We start from the raw sequence: 20,517 nt of genomic DNA, 5'->3' as shown, positions 1-20,517 counted from the left end.
CTGATTGTCGGATATAGACGTCGTCTTCCTCACCCTCACCTCCACCACCCTCTCCCAGACTTTCATGGTATGGCTAAGTAACTTGATACCCCTATAATTGTTACAATACTGGATATCACCTTTGTTCTTGTACAACGGTACCACTGTACTCGACCTCCATTCCTCCGGCATCCTCTTCGTCCTAAAAATTACATTGAACAACCCAGTCAGCCACTCCAGGCCTGCTCTACCTACATACCTCCAAAATTGGACCGAAATTTCGTCTGGCTCAGTCGCTCTGCCCCTGCTCATCTTACGCATAGCCCCCACGACTGTCACGACCCCAAACTGGATGGTCATGACTGGTAACCGGCCATACTTGCCGAGCACCAACGTACATTTTATCTAACCTTTCTTATTATCTATAAGGTCCAACGAGGTCAACATAAATGGTAGACATGAATCACAAACATCCAACAATGATAGATAACGACATAAACACATATAACATGGGCCGACAAGGCTATCGCAAAGCTATATACAATAAAATCGACCGACAAGGCTATCCAAAACTATACATGAGATGACATTTGTCTATGAGCCTCTAAAGAAACACAAGTGTTGGAATATTGTCGGAACAAGGCCCCGACCTACCCATAAAGTCTATAACAAAAATGCAGACCAAGACCATGGAAAGTCCAGAGAAGGGGTCTCGCCAATAACGCTAAACTGAACAGTCTACTGTGGTGGGGGAGCTTCGTATGTAAGGCAGGATAACATAATTAAGAACAGTAATATAAAGAGAGATAGAGAAAATACCACCTGTAGTATCTGAGTGCCTCTATAGGTTTAATGAAATATATATATATATATATATATATATATATATATATATATATATATATATATATATATATATATATATATATCGCCTCTGTGGGCATCATCATCATCATCATATCGTATCCGGCCATAATAGGCTCGGTAAAAACGTACCCAGCCATCATAAGGCTTGGTAAAACCCAACTGATCAGTGGTTGCACAATAGGTGCCATACCCGACCGACTATAACGCGGATCGATAGAGTATAATAGGTACATACATATAATGCATGTTGGACTTATGGAATCACATTATGAACATTTCGGAGCGACGTAAGGTCGGTAACCTTCGTATACGTTATTAGAGGATCTAACTCGCCATCATACATATTATAGGATTCAGGGAATACTAACAACATTTGGTACATAAAAATAAGAGAAGCAACATCAATATGAATCTTTCCATAAGAAGGGAAATAATGTAAATACTGCTAGCTTCTATGAGTAGAATATCTTCGTCCGTTTATTTTACGTACAATCAGAGCCATGCAAAAGAAAGAAAGGGATAGCTTCACATACCTTGTATATACTGCCCAACCCCAAGCTATGCAAAGGTTACGACTCCTTAGTCTACAATAAGAGAAACGATACTATCGTTATCTTTTAAGCGTCATAACTATTATATGTCGACCACGACCTATTTTATAATAAAACAGGCAGCACCTCCCCTATTTATATGACTTCCCATAAGTTATTATAGCCAACAAAAACCAACATACGCTCGTATATAATAGCCTTATACACTTTCTTATTTCAAATTCACAAGCATAATAATAACAACACAACACAACATCAACTAAAAACTACCGATATGCCAATACTATCGTCAAACAATCAAAGAACGACAAGCTCCCGAGGCTCTATACAATGGTGTACTCCACACCCGACCTCCTTTTAACAACAACCAAGCTCTACATGAGCTACCACGCTACCGCCAATCTCCATACCATACGAAAGGAGCCCATAACCTATTTATACAATTACTATGACTTGAACTCACGGCTTCCAATCACCGTCCCGTGAGTTCTCAACCATTACATTCCTTAAAATAAAACTTACCTTAACTAGATGTATGAAAATATGGAGAAGTTGTACGTAGAAGGAAACTTTGAGCACTTCACTGCTTTAGGGAAAAAGGGATGAGCAAGATAGAGTTTATCCCCATGTAGTTGCTGGAGTGTAAATATATGTATCTAATAATTTCCCCCTTTTTCAATGATAAAGTATCTTAAACACTATGTATATAGAGGATATGTTCGGCTGAAATACATCCCATCACCAAACTATTGCAAAAGTTTATTTCTTAGTGTAGAAGAAGTCAAAGTATTTAGAATATATATATATATATATATATATATATATATATATATATATATATATATATATATAAAGTTTCTAAAATTTTATGGTACATATTTTACTAGATAAGAATTAACTTTTTTGGAATAAAGTATTTTATCAAAGTAGTTATAGTAATTTGTTTAAGAGACTTCCTAGTGCTACGTGACAGGTGATGATATTTTACTCAATTAGAAAGTAGTGGAGTTGGTAGGACAAATCATTTCAATTGGTAATTATTATACTTGGTAACAAAATAAATATGTTAATATTTTATAAAGGTTAGGACATTGATTAAAAAAATATATCATATAAATTCTAATTTTTCCCAACATAATATCAAAATACAAATTTTCTGCTATAAGTTCTTAAAACGATAAAAAAATAACTTTTTCGCTTTATGAGAAAATAATTTCTATTTTTCTAATAAAGAAAATTCTCATTTATAAACTTCCGCATATCATGTACTTAATTTAATACACATCCGAAAAGTAAAAATAACAATAACTACATAAAAGCAAACTTATCAAATCTTTACTAAAACATTGTCAAAATTACGGGGTCTTTGTTAACACTGTCAAAAATTTCCTATAACCACATGAGTAATCTTAATCCCTTCAAGTTTATATGGATTTACTACGACGTATCCTAACGCCCAGGTGCGGTATGTTACATCCTTCCTCCCTCAGGAATATTCGTCCTCGAATGTAAGAGTTTATGGGGAGTCTAGCTCATATAAAATGGACGCTAGCCAAACCTGTAAGCAGTTAAACCCGACCTGCAGCCTCACAAGGCTATACAAAGCATTATAGATATGTACATTAGCTGTGTATCACCAATTGGTATTAAGGAAGTGTATTCTCAAGCTATTGTTTACCTCATAGATCCGTTTCCGTTGCATTTTGCGTTCTCCCGATATCCTCGTTATCTAAGGATAAATAGAAAATGCTTTAGGATACACGTACGAGGTGAAGAGTATATGTAAGGGTCAGCTATTAAGAACCTTTAATCTGGAACAGGCAAGGGTATCTAGACTTCATCTCTTCCTCTGCTTCCTATGTCATTTCTTCCTTATTCTTGTTCCTCCACAATACTTTGACGGAGGCTACATCTTTTGTTCTCAGCTTGCGGACTTGTCGATCTAATATAGCCACTGGCACTTCTTCATATGATAGTTCTTCCGTAACTTGTACATTTTTGATAGGGACGACCCGAGAAAGGTATCCAATATATTTCCTCAACATAGATACATGGAATACCGGGTGGACAAATTCCAATTCGGATGGCAATTCTAACTCATAAGCAACCTGTCCAATTCGTCGAAGACTTTTGTATGGCCCGATATACCGCGGACTCAGCTTACCTTTCTTTCCAAAATGCATAATACCTTTCATCGGTGAGATCCTCAGGAAAACCCAATCACCAACCTCAAACTCAAGATCATGACATCGAACATCGAAATAAGACTTTTGCCTGCTTTGTGCCGTCCTCATTCGCTCTTGTATCACTTTCACTTTCTCAATGACTTGGTGAATCAAATCTGGCCCATATAATTCTATTTCATCGACTTCGAACCATCCAACTGGTGATGTACATCTCCTCCCGTACAGTGTCTCGTACGAGGCCATTTTAATACTAGAATGGTAGCTATTATTGTAGGCGAATTCTACGAGTGGCAGATGGTCATCTCAATTCCCTTTGAAATCTAGAACACATGCTCGTAGCATATCTTCAAGTGCCTGAATGGTACATTCAGCATGTCCATCAGTCTGCAGATGGAATGCATTGCTGAGATTCACTTGTGTGCCTAAACCCTTCTGAAAAGACCTCCAAAAGTTAGTTGTAAATTGAGCTCCTTGGTCTTATATAATAGATACCGGCACACCATTAAACCTAGCAATCTCCTTGATATACAACTTCACATTATCTTCAGCCTTGTAAATTGTCTTAACTGGCAGAAAATGGGCAGATTTTGTAAGTCGATCAACTATCACCCAGATAGAGTCAAACTTATGTTAAGAGCGACGTTATCCAATAATGAAGTCCATATTTATCACCTCCCATTTCTAGGTCGGAATCTCTATACTTTGAATCAATCCACCAGGTTTCTGATGCTCGATCTTTACTTGTTGATAATTAGGACACTAGACTACAAATTCTGCAATAGACTTCTTTATCTTATCCCACAAATACTGCTCTTTAACGTCATGATACATCTTTGTCGAGCCGGGATGGATGGAATATCGGGACTGATGAATCTCAATCATAATCTTCTCTCGTAACCCTGCCACATTAGGCACACATAATCGGGTCTGGTATCTTAATTCCCCATCTCCTCCAATCTCGAAACCTGTAATCTTACGATGTTGAATGCCCTATCTCAATCATACTAAGGTAGGATCTTCATAATGGCATGCTTTTACCTCGGCTACCAAAGATGATTCCGATGTATTCTGTACAGTAACACCTCCGTCATCAGAGTCTAATAATTTGATTCTCATATTGGCCAGCTGATGAAGCTCTTTAGTCAACCCCTGTCTACCTGTCTCAATGTGTACTAAGCTTCCCATTGACTTACGACTGAGAGCGTCTGCCACAACATTGGCTTTACCGGGGTGGTACAATATCTCGACATAGTAGTCTTTCAGTAATTCAAGCCACCTAAGCTGTCTCAAATTCAACTCCTTCTGCTTGAAGATGTATTGTAAACTCTTGTGATTTGTGTAGATTTCAACATGGACACCATATAAGTAGTGTCGCCATATTTTCAAAGCATATATTACTGCAGCCAATTCTAAATCATGAGTCAGGTAATTCTTTTAATGTTTCTTCAGTTGTCTCGATGCATAAGCAATCGTCTTCCCACGTTGCATCAATACGCACCCCAAACCTATACCTGAGGCATCACAATATACCACATAACCCGCTATTCCTTATGGGAGAGTGAGCACTGGCGCGGATGTCAATCGATTCTTTAGCTCCTAAAAACTACGTTCACAAGAGTCAGACCACTGGAACTTTGTAACTTTCTGTGTTAACTTAGTCAATGGTACTGATATAGAGGAAAACCCCTTTACAAACCGCCTATAATATCCTGCTAGCCCCAGGAAGCTGCGGACTTCTGACGATGTTGTAGGTCTCGGCCAATTCTTCACTGCATCGATCTTCTGAGTATCGACACTAATACCCTCGTCAAATATCACATGGCCAAGGAATACTACTGAGTTCAGTCAGAATTCACATTTGGAGAGCTTAGCATATAAATTACGATCCTGAAGGGTCTGTAATACTATCCGCAAGTGGCCCGCATGTTCCGCCTCCGAACGAGAATACACCAGAATACCATCAATGAATACGATCATGAACACATCAAGATAGGGTCTGAATACACTATTCATGAGATCCATAAAAGTTGTCGGACATTTGTTAGCCCGAACGACATCACCAAGAACTCAAAGTGCCCATATCTTGTTCGGAAGACCGTTCCCTCACCTGATGATACCCTGAACGTAAGTCAATCTTGGAGAAATACTTAGCACCCTGGAGTTGATAAAACATGTCATCAATCCTTGGAAGTACATACTTGTTCTTTATAGTAACCTTATTCAACTGTCGATAATCGATACACATCCTTAACGACCCATCCTTCTTCTACACAAACAAGACCGGCGCACCCACAAGGTGAAGTGCTAGGCCTAATGAAGCCCTTATCCAGCAAGTCCTTCAATTGTGCCTTCAACTCTTGCAACTCAGTTGGGGCCATCCTTTACGTAGGGATAGAGATCGACTGAGTGTCAGGTAACACATTAATGTTAAACTTAATCTCCTTTTCAGGAGGAAGGCTTGGGATTTCATATGTGAAAACGTCTGGAAATTCATTAACCATGGGGATTGATTGTAGAGTAGGCGGCTTTGCCTCCACATCTCTAACACGAACGAGATGATAAATGTAACATTTTGAGATCATCCTCTTTGCCTTTAGATAGGAAATAAACCTACCTTTCAGTGTAGCAATGTTCCCCTTCCATTTAATAACCGGTTCACCGGGAAACTGAAACCTAACCATCTTTGTACGACAATCAACGTTTGCATAACATGATGCCAACCAGTCCATTCCAATTATCACATCAAAATCAACCATTTCTAATTTAAATAGGTTCGCTGAGGTTTGATGACTACAAATTATCACTGTACAACCTCTATATATCCTTCTAGCAATCACAGAATCTCCTATCGGAGTGGATACCGCAAGTGGTTTACTTATCAATTCAGGTTCAATGCTAAACTTATTAGCCACAAAGGGTGTAACATATGATAATGTAGATCCCGGATCAATCAACGCATATACATCATAAGAAAACATAGACAATATACATGTAACAAAATCTAGAGATGACTCAAGATCCTGTTGACCTGCTAGAGCATAGGTTCGATTTTGAGTACTGCTCAAACTCGGCACTGCACCTCTACCTCTATCACGACATGTCGACTGCTGAAAATCCTATGTTGGAGGTCGAGCTGATGAGGAAGAACTAGAGACAGATCCAATTGGCTGCACCATACCACCACCTCTTTTGTTATTACAATCCCACATCATATGGCCATGCTGTCTGCAAGAATAGCACACATCAGAACCTCGACGGCACAATCCAAAGTGGGCCTTGCCGTACTGATCACAACAGGGTGTTTGGGGTCTCGTTTGACTAATATCCCTATGTTCTTGAGAGCCTGATGCCCGAGAACTCTGACCTGGACCAGAATAGCTAGATCGATCGTATCGAGGCCTCTGAAACTGTGTAGGAGTACTAGCTACAGGTGGCACTGAACGCCTCGAAGATTGGGGCCTAAAGTCACTAGAATACCTTGCGGACCTCGCTCTCTTATGTTGGCCCCTATCTTGCTCCCTATATGCCCTCTACTGGCGTTTGCAATCCTAAAGTGTCTGGGCATAATCCTGAATACGGGAAATATCCATGCCCTCTACCAAGGAAGCTGTCGTGCACTCATTTATCAGATGTTATCTTGACCCGTTCACGAACAGGTGCACCCTATCACTCATCTTGGCCACCATATGGAGCGCATACCTTGCTAAGGAATCAAATTGCATACTATACTCTCGCACACTCATATTACCTTGCTGAAGGTTCAAGAACTTATTAGCTCTAGCTCGTCATATCTCAATTGTCAAGTAGTGATGAAGAAAGGCCTCAGAAAAGTCCTTCCACACAGCTGGAGGAGCATTTAGACCCCTGGATCGCTCCCAACTGTCATACTAGAAAACCGCTAAATCCCGTAATCGATAAGAAGCCAACTCTACTGCCTCAATATCACTAGTGTGCATAACCTGTAGTGTACGATTAACCTGATCAATAAAAGTCTATGGGTCCTCCTTGGGGTCTGATCCGGTAAATACTTGAGGGTCTAGATTAATAAAATCATGAACTCTCACACTAACGGGTCTGTTAGCAGCACCGGTATTCCGCAACTGAGCCCGAGCAACTACTAATTTAGTCAACAACTACACCGCGCTGTCACGACCCAAACTGATGGACCGCGACAGGCACCTGGTGCCTTACTCAACCGAGTACCAACGTTACATATTCTTCTTATTGTACTATTATTGGAAAATGGTTCAAACGGGCCGTCATGGGATAACCAGAACAAACATAAGGGAATACTCAATATAAGACGACCCAATCTGATATAAAGACTTATACACGTGACATATGGGCCTATAAGGCCAAAGTAATCGCTCGTACACTGAACATAGGCCGATAAGGCCATACAATCTTTCATATACATGACATCTGTCTACAAGACTCTAAGAGTACATAAATATCATAAAGGTCGGGACAGAGCCCCGCCATACCAATCAACACATGTCCTAATCATACTGACCAAATAGCAACTCCGGAGCAAAATGGAGCGTACCAACACATCCTGTCTAACGGGACCTGCGAGCATGAAATGCAGCATCCCCCCGGCAAAGGAACGTCAGTACAAATAATATACCGAGTATGTAAGGAATGAAAATCAGTAAACAATAGACACGAGAGAAACATGAAGTAAAAGACTCGACATGTATGTTTAAATAACTCTGTGAATCATTAATATTTACAATGTAATGCATATGCATATAAATGTCATACCAAGCTTAGGTATATGCATTCATAACATCATCAAGCCTCTGAGTGCATCCCATAATATCATCTCGGCCACTGTGGGCAAATCATTAACGTATACCAGCTGATCAGGTGCTGGTGCGTATATAATGCCATAACATTTTTCCATATCCCATATAAATATAATATACGCGTATATAACGCCATCTGGTCATGGGTCAATGTACACATAAATGAATGAAATGCATATGAATACATTAATAAGATTTCTCAAAATGTCATAAAATCAATATGCCTTCCGGATAAACTTTATCAACTACGTATTTTTCTGAGACCCATGAACAGAAGATATAATAATAATTCACATTGGGAATCAAGAATATAGACACCCCTAGTACTTCTATGAATAGAGTCATTTATGAAAGTTGTGCGTTTACTCATTTCGTTTGTATCGTATGGATCATGCCAAAAGGAAAGAAAGGATAGCCTTAACATACCTGAACCGATTCTCTTGAGAATCCCTCTAACACACGTCAATTGCGATAACACGTAACGGTGGAGCGAAGTAGGAAAAATCCGTATGATATTCTTTGAGAAAGATTGCACCGTACTCCCTTAGAATCGCAAGTTTCACGCTTCGGAGTTTTAAGTGAATTGATTAAGCTCCATCGTAACTTTGAAAATCTTAGCATCCCTCTTTAAAATTTATGAACAATGTTAATAATTAAGAATGGGATGTTGTTCTCTACAAGAATGGAAAATGAATATAGCCGTACCTTTTTTTGGCTTCAATTCTTGAATTCTTCCTTGAATTCTTGGTGAAGCTAAATGTCACGTTTCTAAGGATGCTAATATGCAAATTCTTGTTTTGAATTTGCTTAAGTGGATTAGAGAGGTTAAAGAGATATCCACGTCTCTTTAAGTGAATTAGAGAATGGATTTTAATGTCTTGGTGGTGTGGGCCCCACCTTTCAAGACTTTTGTCACATAATATATATAAATGTGCCACCTTTCAAAGTGACTTAAGAGTCATCAAATAGAACATATATTGCTGCCACGTTAAAGTTCCTCAAATTTTATCCAAAGACTTTTCAAATGAATTCTTTTGGTTGGTAGGCCCCGCTTATAACTTTAATGCTATCACGCCCCAAACTTTGGGAGCGCGACCGACGCTCAACCGAGTAAACCCGACTTATGACGTACTTTTACGTACAAAAACATGGGGTGTAACATACACATATCTTGGTCTGTAGTGCCAGACGAAGGAACTGAAGGTGCTGGATCTATCCTAATCTCGTCTCGAGGGGGCAGAGTAGATGAGGTCTGAGACGACATCTCGCCCTGAGCCTTATTCTGACCCACTCTAGCAAGAGGAAATTGACTGGTACCCTCTCCTGTAGCTGTATCAATCCGTATACGATCCGTCTGCTTTCCAGTCGAAGGCATCGCTGAAAGAAAACAAGGTGAATATTAGAGATGAACACTTACGACTTCGCTCTAACGCATTATCTAGATTCAGAAGGAAGGTAACAACCCTAAATGTCATGTAGCCTCCTGATTATAAATGTGGTGCGCTACACATCCATAATCAACCCTCTACTAGACACGGCTCATAGACAACCCCTAGGACAGACTTGCTATGATACCAAGTTTGTCACGACCCCAAACTGGATGATCATGACTGGTAACCGGCCATACTTGCCGAGCACCGACGTACACTTTATCTAACCTTATGAACCTCTAAAGAAACATAAGTGCTGGAATATTATCGGAACAAGACCCCGACCTACCCATAATGTCTATAACAAAAATGCATACCAAGACCACGATAAGTCCAGAGAAGGGGTCTCGCCAATAATGCTGAACTGAGCAGTCTACCGTGGTGGGCGAGCTTCATATGTAAGGCAGGATAACATAATTAAGAACAGTAATGTAAAGAGAGATAAAGAAAATACCACTTGTAACATCTGAGTGCCTCCGAGGGAGATTGACATGAAATGCATGATTTATCAAAACATACTCTGATACCAAGTTTGTCACGCCCCGAACTCGAGGAGCGCGACCGGTGCTCAACCGAGTGAACCCACTCGAGCAACCCTACGTTACATCAACTTCTCATCATTCTCATGTATGATTTATCAAAATATAATTAGATCTTGACTTTTATATTGAATACATTTGGCTCAATGGCCAATAATTTTTTTTTCTATCGTGATGGGTACATAGCTTCATAAATATCTGTGAACATAAATACATGACGAAACTCAAAACTTAAGTACATGACCCACAATATACATGGAGCTTCTATGACAATAGACACCTAAGTACATAAAACCAACTAGACTCGAATGCCCACTGAAATTGTAGCGGGCTCACCATAATCTGATGCACAGAAGATCTATACCAAAGATCCATATCATCTTGTGGAAGTATACCTGCATCCATTAAAAGATGCAGTGCCCCCGAAAAAAGGGACGTTAGTACTGTCGAATAGTACTAGTATGTATAACTAAACACCCTCTCAATAGAACAATTAATATTACAAGGAGGAATAATCACAAAATCAATGAAAGTCTCGATCAATACCAAAACATCAAGTGTCACGTAAATTCCCATAATTTCAGATTAGTGATTCTTAGCACCAATATACTATTGTTCACAATACCATTATTCATAATACCAATACCACCGTCCTCTCAGCACAAAGTCTGATCACGACCCGATCGATTAGGATTTCTTATTCGAGACATCAAACCCTTTGTTTTTATATCAATCATAGCATTTCATATTTCTTTCATTGAAGTACATCAAAAGACTACATAACATCGCGTAGGTTGAAATATCAAGCCTTATTATACTTCCATCATGCTAAACTTCTTTTAGGGTCAACCGAGCCATATGATCTATACGCGGAACACATAATATAAAGTAATTGAAACAACATGTACAAACAAGGCCAATGAAAATGGCTCATAATGTATGCGTCGACAATGCGTCTTACTTGACCGTCCATATCCCTCTCTTATCTTACCCCTATGCATTTCATAGACCCTTCATAGGATTCACATATACCATACGATATACCTGTACGTTTCATAGACCGTTCACAGTGTTTACTTACACAATACACCTGTGCGTTTCATAGACCATTCACAGTTTTTACTTACACAATACACTTGTGCATTTAATAGACCGTTCACAATGTTTACTTACACAATACACCTGCGCGTTTCATAGACCGTTCACAGGATTTTATAACACAATATACCTATGCGTTTCATATACCGTCTACAGGATTTCATAACACAATATACCTATGTGTTTCATAGGCCGTCCACAAGATTTCATAACACAATACACCTATGCGTTTCATAGGTCGTCCACAAGATTTCATAACACAATATACCTATGCGTTTCATAGACAGTCCACATGATTTCATAACACAATACATCTATGTGTTTCATATACCGTCCACAGGATTTCATAACACAATATACATATGCGTTTCATAGACCGTCCATAGGGTTCATAACACATCATTATGCATATAACCATGTATAAACTCAAAGCGACATGACTACCATTACATTAAGGTCGTAAGTTCCCGGATCATTGGAACACTTCATGTTCATGCTCATTATGGAGGAACATAGCACATTACATTAGCACATGCATGGTGAATCAATAAGTCAATTTCAATGGCACATAAGCCCAATTTCTTTTCTTAAGGTTCATCATCATTTAACATATGACATCTCCCTTCCATCTCGTTATTCACTCACTTGACATCTTGAGGTCATTAGCTAAGTTCATGATTCTTGAGGACTTAACATCGAAGTCATTTACATATATTATTTCAGAAGCATACAACTATAGTTGAAACCATTGGGACATACAACACCTCATCATTCTTATTTAGGCGAACAACTACATTTCATGTTCATACTATCACTTCATTAATACTTTCAATTACTTACAACATCATTATTTCATTGGCTCCCTTTTTGCCATATATGTTATTCACGATTCATGGCACGGTGACCGTATCTTACAAATTTACAGGTTAATCCATTAGATTTATTAAGAGATTGAAACGATAACCATATACTTAGAGTGATTTTTTTGATTATGTACATCGAAGAAAAATAAAGCTTAAAATATATTGACATAATATAAAACTATAAATAAATAGGGGTAATGAACATAAACATAATTTATAAAAACATTAACTTACATTTTTACAGGGGAGAGATTTCTCTTTCGGTGAACCCGAAAGAGTTTTACTAGACTTAAAATTAAACACTTGCACACTGGAACATAGGATTTATTTATCTTACAGGCTTGACATAGGTATTACTATCGCATACATAAGGAAAAATATTTTATAGAATATGGATTTTGGATGGAGGATGGTTGAAGAGGGTAATGGAAGAGGGAGTGTTTTTTTGCTGATTTCTCTTTTCGTTGTTTTTTGTTCTTCAGTATTCTTCTTCTTATATGGCCAAGCTTATGAGCAAATTTGAAAGCGGATTTCAACAGTTCTTCCGAAACCTTTCCTTTCTAGCCTTGTCGGGTAATTCATTGGGACCCATCGCCACATGGCTTGAACAGAAATGATTCCTCTTTTTTTGTCAGTTTGTAATTATTTTTTTCACTCGTAGATTCCAAAGTTTGTTGCCAGTCTTTTTCATTACTACTTTCTTCTTTTTCACACGTCTCAATACTACTTTATGTCTATTTCTTCTTTTGCTGGTTGCATCATTGTACTTTCTGTGCCATAGTCCATCTTTTCTTCTTTTGTCTTCTAGTCTTGTTCTTGGATTTCTTACTTCTATGTGTCTAGATTGTGTAGAGTTATTGAGTCTAAACTCATTCCTGAATCATCACTGCCCAGCTCTGTTGTTTGCATAAATAAACCATTTCTTTTGCAAAGTGAACACTGTCCATATGATGGTGATATGAAATTCCTTCCCTTGCACTTGTGATGTCTTTCCTCGTGCCTTTCCATGCCAGCTATCTGATATTTCCTCCCAATTACACTTGCATATGTAATAGTAATCTGATCCTCTCATAATTTTGAAGAAGTGTACTGCCCTGAACTATCTGAGTACACTATTTTTGCACTCATTTTTGTGTGATCTCCTTATGTAATTTGTTGAGACCTTTGCATGAATTCCATCCTGGTTTGTTCTACTAGTATGCTGTATTGAGATATCTGCCCACTTTGAGTCCAATGTATTCGAAATGTATTGCAAAAAAGGCCATGACAACCACCTTGTCCAGCAGTGTTCAGGTACATTGTTTTTGCATCCAATTTCGTGTGCAGTCCCTATGATTCTTGTTGAGACCTTTGTATGATTTAGCTTATGGGTTGTTAACTTTGAGTGATGCACTGAGATTTTGTTCCTCAATGAATCCATTTTCCCCAGAAAGCTTCTCCAAATCCAGTACTTTGAGTGGCCATCCATGTAGTAAAGTTGGGCACCTGATCTGCCCTTTGCTATCCTTATTGCTATGCTTGTGCTTATCCATAATTCCCCTTCAATAAAATGAGTACAAAGTACTAATACCACCATTTGAAGGTTTGTCAATGAATAAGGCATAGCTACGGTAACGTTCCCTGCAAAAAAGAAACCATGGTTAGTATAAAAGATTATCATGTTCTCCTCCCTACGGATTTGACCATGATAGCTGTGTGCAGTGCTCTCCTGGTAGTTTTCTCCTTCCCCTTTCTCTCATACTTTCTTGTAATCTCTCATAATTCTTTCCCTGCTCATGCACTCCTTGCTCTACCTTATCTCATGTCCACTCTTATACTTAAATATGGGCATTGCATCTTATCACTATTAACAATTCTCCTTCCTTGAACCTCCAGTTGTGCAAAGTTGTATGCCTCATAATCTCCATTATCTAATGCATAATTTGCTAAGTAATCTGCCAATTTATTGCCTTCTCGCATAATGTGTGATATCATACAGTTACATCTCATATATTCCATAATCTTCTGTACATATACATCTACATTCCAAGGTGACCATGTGCCATCGACCACATTCTTCATCAATAAAGAATCATTTTGTATGAGAATATTTGTGTAAACATACTGCATACAAAATTTTACTGCCTCCAGGATTGCAATAGCTTCAGCCTCAACATTTGTAACCTCTTGTATCTCCTTTCCCCTTGCATATCTCACATCACCCTCACTATCTCTTATTACAAAACCAATCGAACTCCTACCTGGATTACCCCTTGAGGCCCCATCTGTATTTACCTTTATCCAGTCCTATTCAGGAAGTTCCTACAAGACCTTTGTTACCTTCAACATTGACGTATAATGTTCTAAAAGATGCAACAGATCAGGCCATTTATGTGGGACATTTTGTAAGCTTGGCTTTCTAGTTTTGACTAGAGCTTGTAATGTAGTTGATATCTGATATATCACCCTACTAATAGTAATAACCTCCCCATGTTTATAACAATTTTTTCTCTTCCACAACTCCCACAAAATGATCGAAGGCAATGCTTGAAAAGCAGGTTTTAGTCGAGGGATAACTTGCATTGTCCAGCATTTGACTATTGCCTGTTGTAATGACAAACCATCTATGGAGATTCCAGCATTTGCAATGAAATAGTACCACACTGTACGTGCTGCAAATGAAAACACATGCGACAAAGTTTCTTCATCTGGCTCTCGACAACACCAACACCTAGATGGCATAAAATATCCCAACCTCCTAAAGAAATCATCCAATGGTATCCTGCCCTTCCAAATCTTCCACATGAAAAATGTAATCTTGAAAGGTAATCCCTTGACCCAAATATTTGTAAACACAGCATTAGGATCATTCCTCCTTCATAAATAATCCCATGCTGATTTTACAGTAAAGTTGCCTCTTGGTTCCATCATCCAGAATGGCTTATCCAATTCATCAGTAAGTACTTGAGGCTTGATGTTATCAATGATATGAGCTGCTAAGTCTTGAGGCAGAATCAGCATTAATCTGACTTCATTCCAAGCAGCCTCCATGACTACATCATATACATTATGGATTGACTCATCACAATAAAAATCTGGAGGAGTTGTAAAATACAAAGCACCCAACCCTGTCCAATTGTCAAACCAAAATAATGATGAGCCCATTCTTGTTTTCCATATGATTTGGTGCTCAATTGCATCCCTACATTCAAGCATTTTCCTCCAAGTATGAGATCCATTTCTCCATGGCACGACCATTGCATTCATCTTTTTACAATATTTTTGGCTCATGAATGAACTCCAAAGTGTTGGTTTAGTTCTAAAGTTCCACCATAGCCTGCAAAATAGGGCCCTTGACACATCATGTAATGATCGAAATCCTGCACCTCCTTCCTCTTTAGGTAAACACAAAGTGTCCCAAGATGCCCAATGCCTTGCCTTTCCTCCTATAGAATTGCTCCAGAAGAATTGAGCAAATATTTTATGGAGTTTATTGATAACAAATTGTGGTAGATTCACTTTTGAAAGCAGATGAATAGGCATGCCTTGGAGTACATGAGTAATTAACACTGCCCGACCTCCAATTGATAACAATTTCCCTTTCCACGATTGCAGCTTATCCAACACCTTCTTTATTAAATCCAGATAGTATTCCATTTTCCTCCTTGCATAGATAAGGGACACCCTAGGTAAGTCAATGGGAAATCCTGCTTGCAAATACCAGTTATCCTCTGCACTTTATTTACTACCTCTATATTGGTCAAGTGATGCATGTAGACTGCAGACTTTGCTTTATTAATGTAACGACCCGACCGGTCGTTTTGAGTATTACAACCTCATTTCCCCATTTACTGCTCAAATTAGGCTTTACAGTTGTTATGTGACTTGCATGAGTAATTGGTTTGGGTCCGGTGAGGTTTTGGAATGAATTGGAATACTTAGTTCCAAGGTTTAAAGCTTAAGTTAAAATAGTGATCGGATATCGACTTATGTGTAAATGACCTCGGAATTTAATTCTGATGATTACAATAGCTCCGTATGGTAATTTTAGACTTAGGAGTGTGTCCAGAAAATTATTTAGAGGTCTGTAGTGGAATTAGGCTTGAAATGCCGAAAGTTAAATTTTTGGGAAGTTTGACCGGGGTTTGACTTTTTGATATCGAGGTCGGAATCCGATTCTAGAAATTGGAATAGGTCTGTTATATCATTTATGACTTGTGTGCAAAATTTGAAGTCATTCCGGATTGATTTGATGTATTTCGGCACAAGATATAGAATTTGAAAGTTCAAAGTTCATTAGGCTTGAATTGAGGTGCAATTCGTAGTTTTAGCGTTGTTTGATGTGATTCGAGGCTTCGATTAAGTTCGTATGATGTTTTAGGACTTGTTGGTATAATTGGTTGAGGTCCCGAGGGGGCTCGGGTGAGTTTCGGGGTGGTTTCAGACCATTTGTAGGCCATTTTTAGTTGCTGGTTTCTGCCTATAGAGGTGTGCATCACGATCGCGAACATTGGGTCGCGTTCGCGAAGAGCAAACAGCAGTTTGGAACCTTAGCTTCCGCGATCGCGTAGAACAAAATCTCTGCTGCACTTGCCTGATTTTGGTAGCTTATATCTCGCAATCTATAAGGAATTTGGAGATGATCCAAAAATTAAATTTGTAGCTCGTGATGTCTAGTTTTCAGAAATGTAAATCATTTGTCATTTGGAGTTGTGTACAAAAAGTAATGGTAGATATACTATAGGCTGTATAGAAAGAATTTGGAAATCTCTATTGCACAGGGCTGACTTTGGAAGCTTATATCTAACAATCTATAAGGAATTGGGAGATAAGAAACAAATGAAAGTTATAGATCTTGGTGTTGAGTTTTTAGAAAATTAAACCATTTGCAATATAAAGTTTTTTACAAAACGTTATGACTATTATACTAGAGGCTGTCTGGGAGAGTTGGGGAGTTTGTTCTTCGCGACCGCGAAGCATTTCGGCGATCGCGAAGAGCAATTTTGGGGCTGAAAATTTTTGTGCTTCGTAATCGCGAAGCATTTTCCGCGATCGCGAAGAGTAAATGCATGGACAGAAGATATATTTTGAGGTTTCGGCCATTTTAACACATTTGGAGCTATGGAGCTCGGATTGAAGAGATTTTTGAGGAGATTTTCACCAAATGGATTGGGGTAAGTGATTCTAACTTGGTTTTGATTAAATTACACGAATCTATTATTGTTTTTATCAACAAATTAGTGTTTTGGGTTGAAAATAGTAGAAAGATTCATAGACTTTAATTGAGGATTTGAAAGTCGAGTTGTGGTCGGATTTGAGTAATTTTTGTATGGTTGGACTCGTGGTTGAATGGGGGTTCGGATTTTTTGAGTTTTATCGGATTCCGAGTTGTGGTCCCCACGAGTAATGTTTGGGGCGTAATTTTGAATTTTTGGAAAATATTAATATTTTGATATGGAATTAATTCCTATAATTTTTGTGAGCTGAATCAAATTGATTGTGACTAGATTCGAGCCGTTTGGAAGTTGATACGCGCAGAATGGAATTTCTGGAGCATTGCTTAGCTTGCTCGACATTGGATTTGGCTTGTTCGAGGTAAGTAACTCTTCTTATCTTGGAGCTGAGGGTATAAACCCTGAATATATGTATTATGTGAATTGTTGGGAGGTGACGCACATGCTAGGTGACGGGCGTGTGGGCGTGCACTATAGAAATTGTGACATAAATATTTTTGTGGAATTTTGTAGTTAAATAATCTTGGCATTTTCCATGCGGTTTTATGTGTTAAAGAAATTGAGCTGAAAAGCATATTAAAAATCATGTTGAGGCTATGTGCCAGTATTATTGGGACCCACGGAGGTCATATTGTTGTGAATTATTTGTTTTAAATTGAAAATTATACTCAGTCATATTCATGTCATTACATATCATATCTCAGTCTCTGTTATTATTTATTGATACATCATGTCATCATTTTTGGACTATTTTCATGACATTGTGAGCCCATGAGAGAGAGAGACTGGAGAGATTGATGACTGAATGAGGCCGAGGGCCTGATTGTGAGGATTATTATGTGGATCGGGGCTGCCCGCCCGCAGCAGGCCATGTTGACTTTATATATTATACTATTGCACGTGAGTTGGCCATGCGGATTCAGGTATTATTATAGCACGTGAGTTATCCGTGCAGCATGTGAGTTGTCCGTGCAGATCCAGATATGATATTATAGCACGTGAGTTGTCCGTGCTTATAGCGCTTGGGCTGTAGGAGACCCTCATGAGTCTGTACACACCCCTAGTGAGCGTAGTCAACTATAAACAGGGATCGGGCTGCACGCTGCAGCAGGTATTGTATAGCGCTGAGTGATTGAGTGTGCTGAGCATAGTAAGAGAGAATGTGAGACAGTGAGATTGAGTACTCTGAGAGTGTGAGTACATGAGTACAATCTCTGAGATACATTGCATTGACATGCACACATGACATTTATGCATAGAGATGTGTTTTCCTCATGCTGTACGGTATCACTTTATTCATGATTTCTCACACATGTTGACAGATGGGCATAGTGATGCATTTGTTTTACACGGGTTATCTGGAAAGAAAATGAAACATATCATTTATTATTGAAAGGATTTTGGAAAAATTATTGCTTTCAAACTTATTCATATTTTTGGAAATTTCGGTAAACGATTTGGGTTTTTCACTGATGTACTTGAAAGGAAGAACTATTATTTTTGACATCATGATTTAGCTGAGCATTTTATCTCTAAGTTACTTCTGGTATTATTTGCTTTATGTTGTTATGGACTGTTGTGGACTAGTGGTTTTGGACCCGACCTTGGTAGAAGCTTGTCACTACTTTCAACCTAAAGCTAGGTTTGTTACTTACTCAGTGCATGGGGTCGGTTGTACTGATACTACACTTCTGCACATTGCGTGCAAATGTTGGCTGTTGTTGTTGATTTGCTCGATGGTTGCGGGATTTGAAGATGTACCAGCGTTCCTGTTATAGCTGCCTCTTATTCATGGTAGCCTTAGATTTATAAAAGCTCTGTTTATGTATTATTCAAACGGACTATGTAATTATTTTATTTCCACTTTGTATACTCTATTCTTAGAAGCTCATGATTTGTACTACCGGTTCTTGGGGAATGTATAAGGTTAAGATAATTGTTTACTTAAATTGCTTTGATAATTGTTATTGGAATTGGATAATTGAAACTTGGCTTACCTAACGGGTTGGGTTAGGTGCCTTCACGACTAGTTGGATTTTGGGTCGTGACAATGTGGTATCAGAGCTCTAGGTTCATTGGTTCTACAAGTCATGAGCAAGTGTCTAGTAGAGTCTTGCGGATCGGTATAATGACGTCCATACTTATCTTCGAGAGGCTACATGGCATTTAGGATATATACTTCCCATCTTTCTTTCCTTATCGTGCGGGATTGATTCAGCTTGGGACATAACTCTTTGAATTCCTTTCACGTATTCGTATGCGCACATGAGCGCTCGGTATCAGTTGTGTATCGTCGGCTTGTGATTTCAAGGATGATGTACGAGATGTGAATTCTATGTTTTGGTGATGGGCCAGTTTGGAGGACTTGAGGCCATGGTTAGACTGCAGTTTAAGCTCGACAGCTTCAGTTATAACTTGTACAATTGGACTCATATGTCCGGTAATGGTCCTACAGTGGAATTTGTGGCTCGATGAGCGGTGGAATGGCTTTGCGATGAGTATGATGTAACTGCGGGATGTGTTAAGACGATTTGAATGTAACGAGAAGTGTTTCCTTGAAATGTAAATGAAGGCCATTGGGTGCTTGATTTTTGTTTTGATGTGAGGTACAGTCTCGAGTGTTAATGTTTTGAAGGATCTTTCATGATTGTTAAATTTTGGGACCAATTTAAATTCTCATGTCTAGTTAGTGAGTTTGGACTCAGATAGACTAAGTGATTGCATAGTAATTGTGATTGCGAAAGGGTATATCAAGATAGCAATTTGAGGTTAAGCATGTGGGTTATTCCCTGCGGAGTAATCTACGTAGGTGTATTCCTTATGATGTGAGTGGAGAGTTTCTTTTCTACCAGTGGGGCATATGTGTGGAGATTTGAATTTGAATCTGGCTGAGAAAGTTGACTTGAGTGTCAAGAGAATGATTGCGATCTTAGCGGATGATTTGGGGTATTTTTATGGTTGGCATTGCATGAGTTTGAGAAGA

The sequence above is a fragment of the Nicotiana tabacum genome, chromosome 2, assembly GCF_000715075.1.
Source record: "Nicotiana tabacum cultivar K326 chromosome 2, ASM71507v2, whole genome shotgun sequence".
In the NCBI taxonomy this organism is placed as follows: domain Eukaryota; kingdom Viridiplantae; phylum Streptophyta; class Magnoliopsida; order Solanales; family Solanaceae; genus Nicotiana; species Nicotiana tabacum.
Note: the sequence above shows the minus strand (reverse complement) of the source record.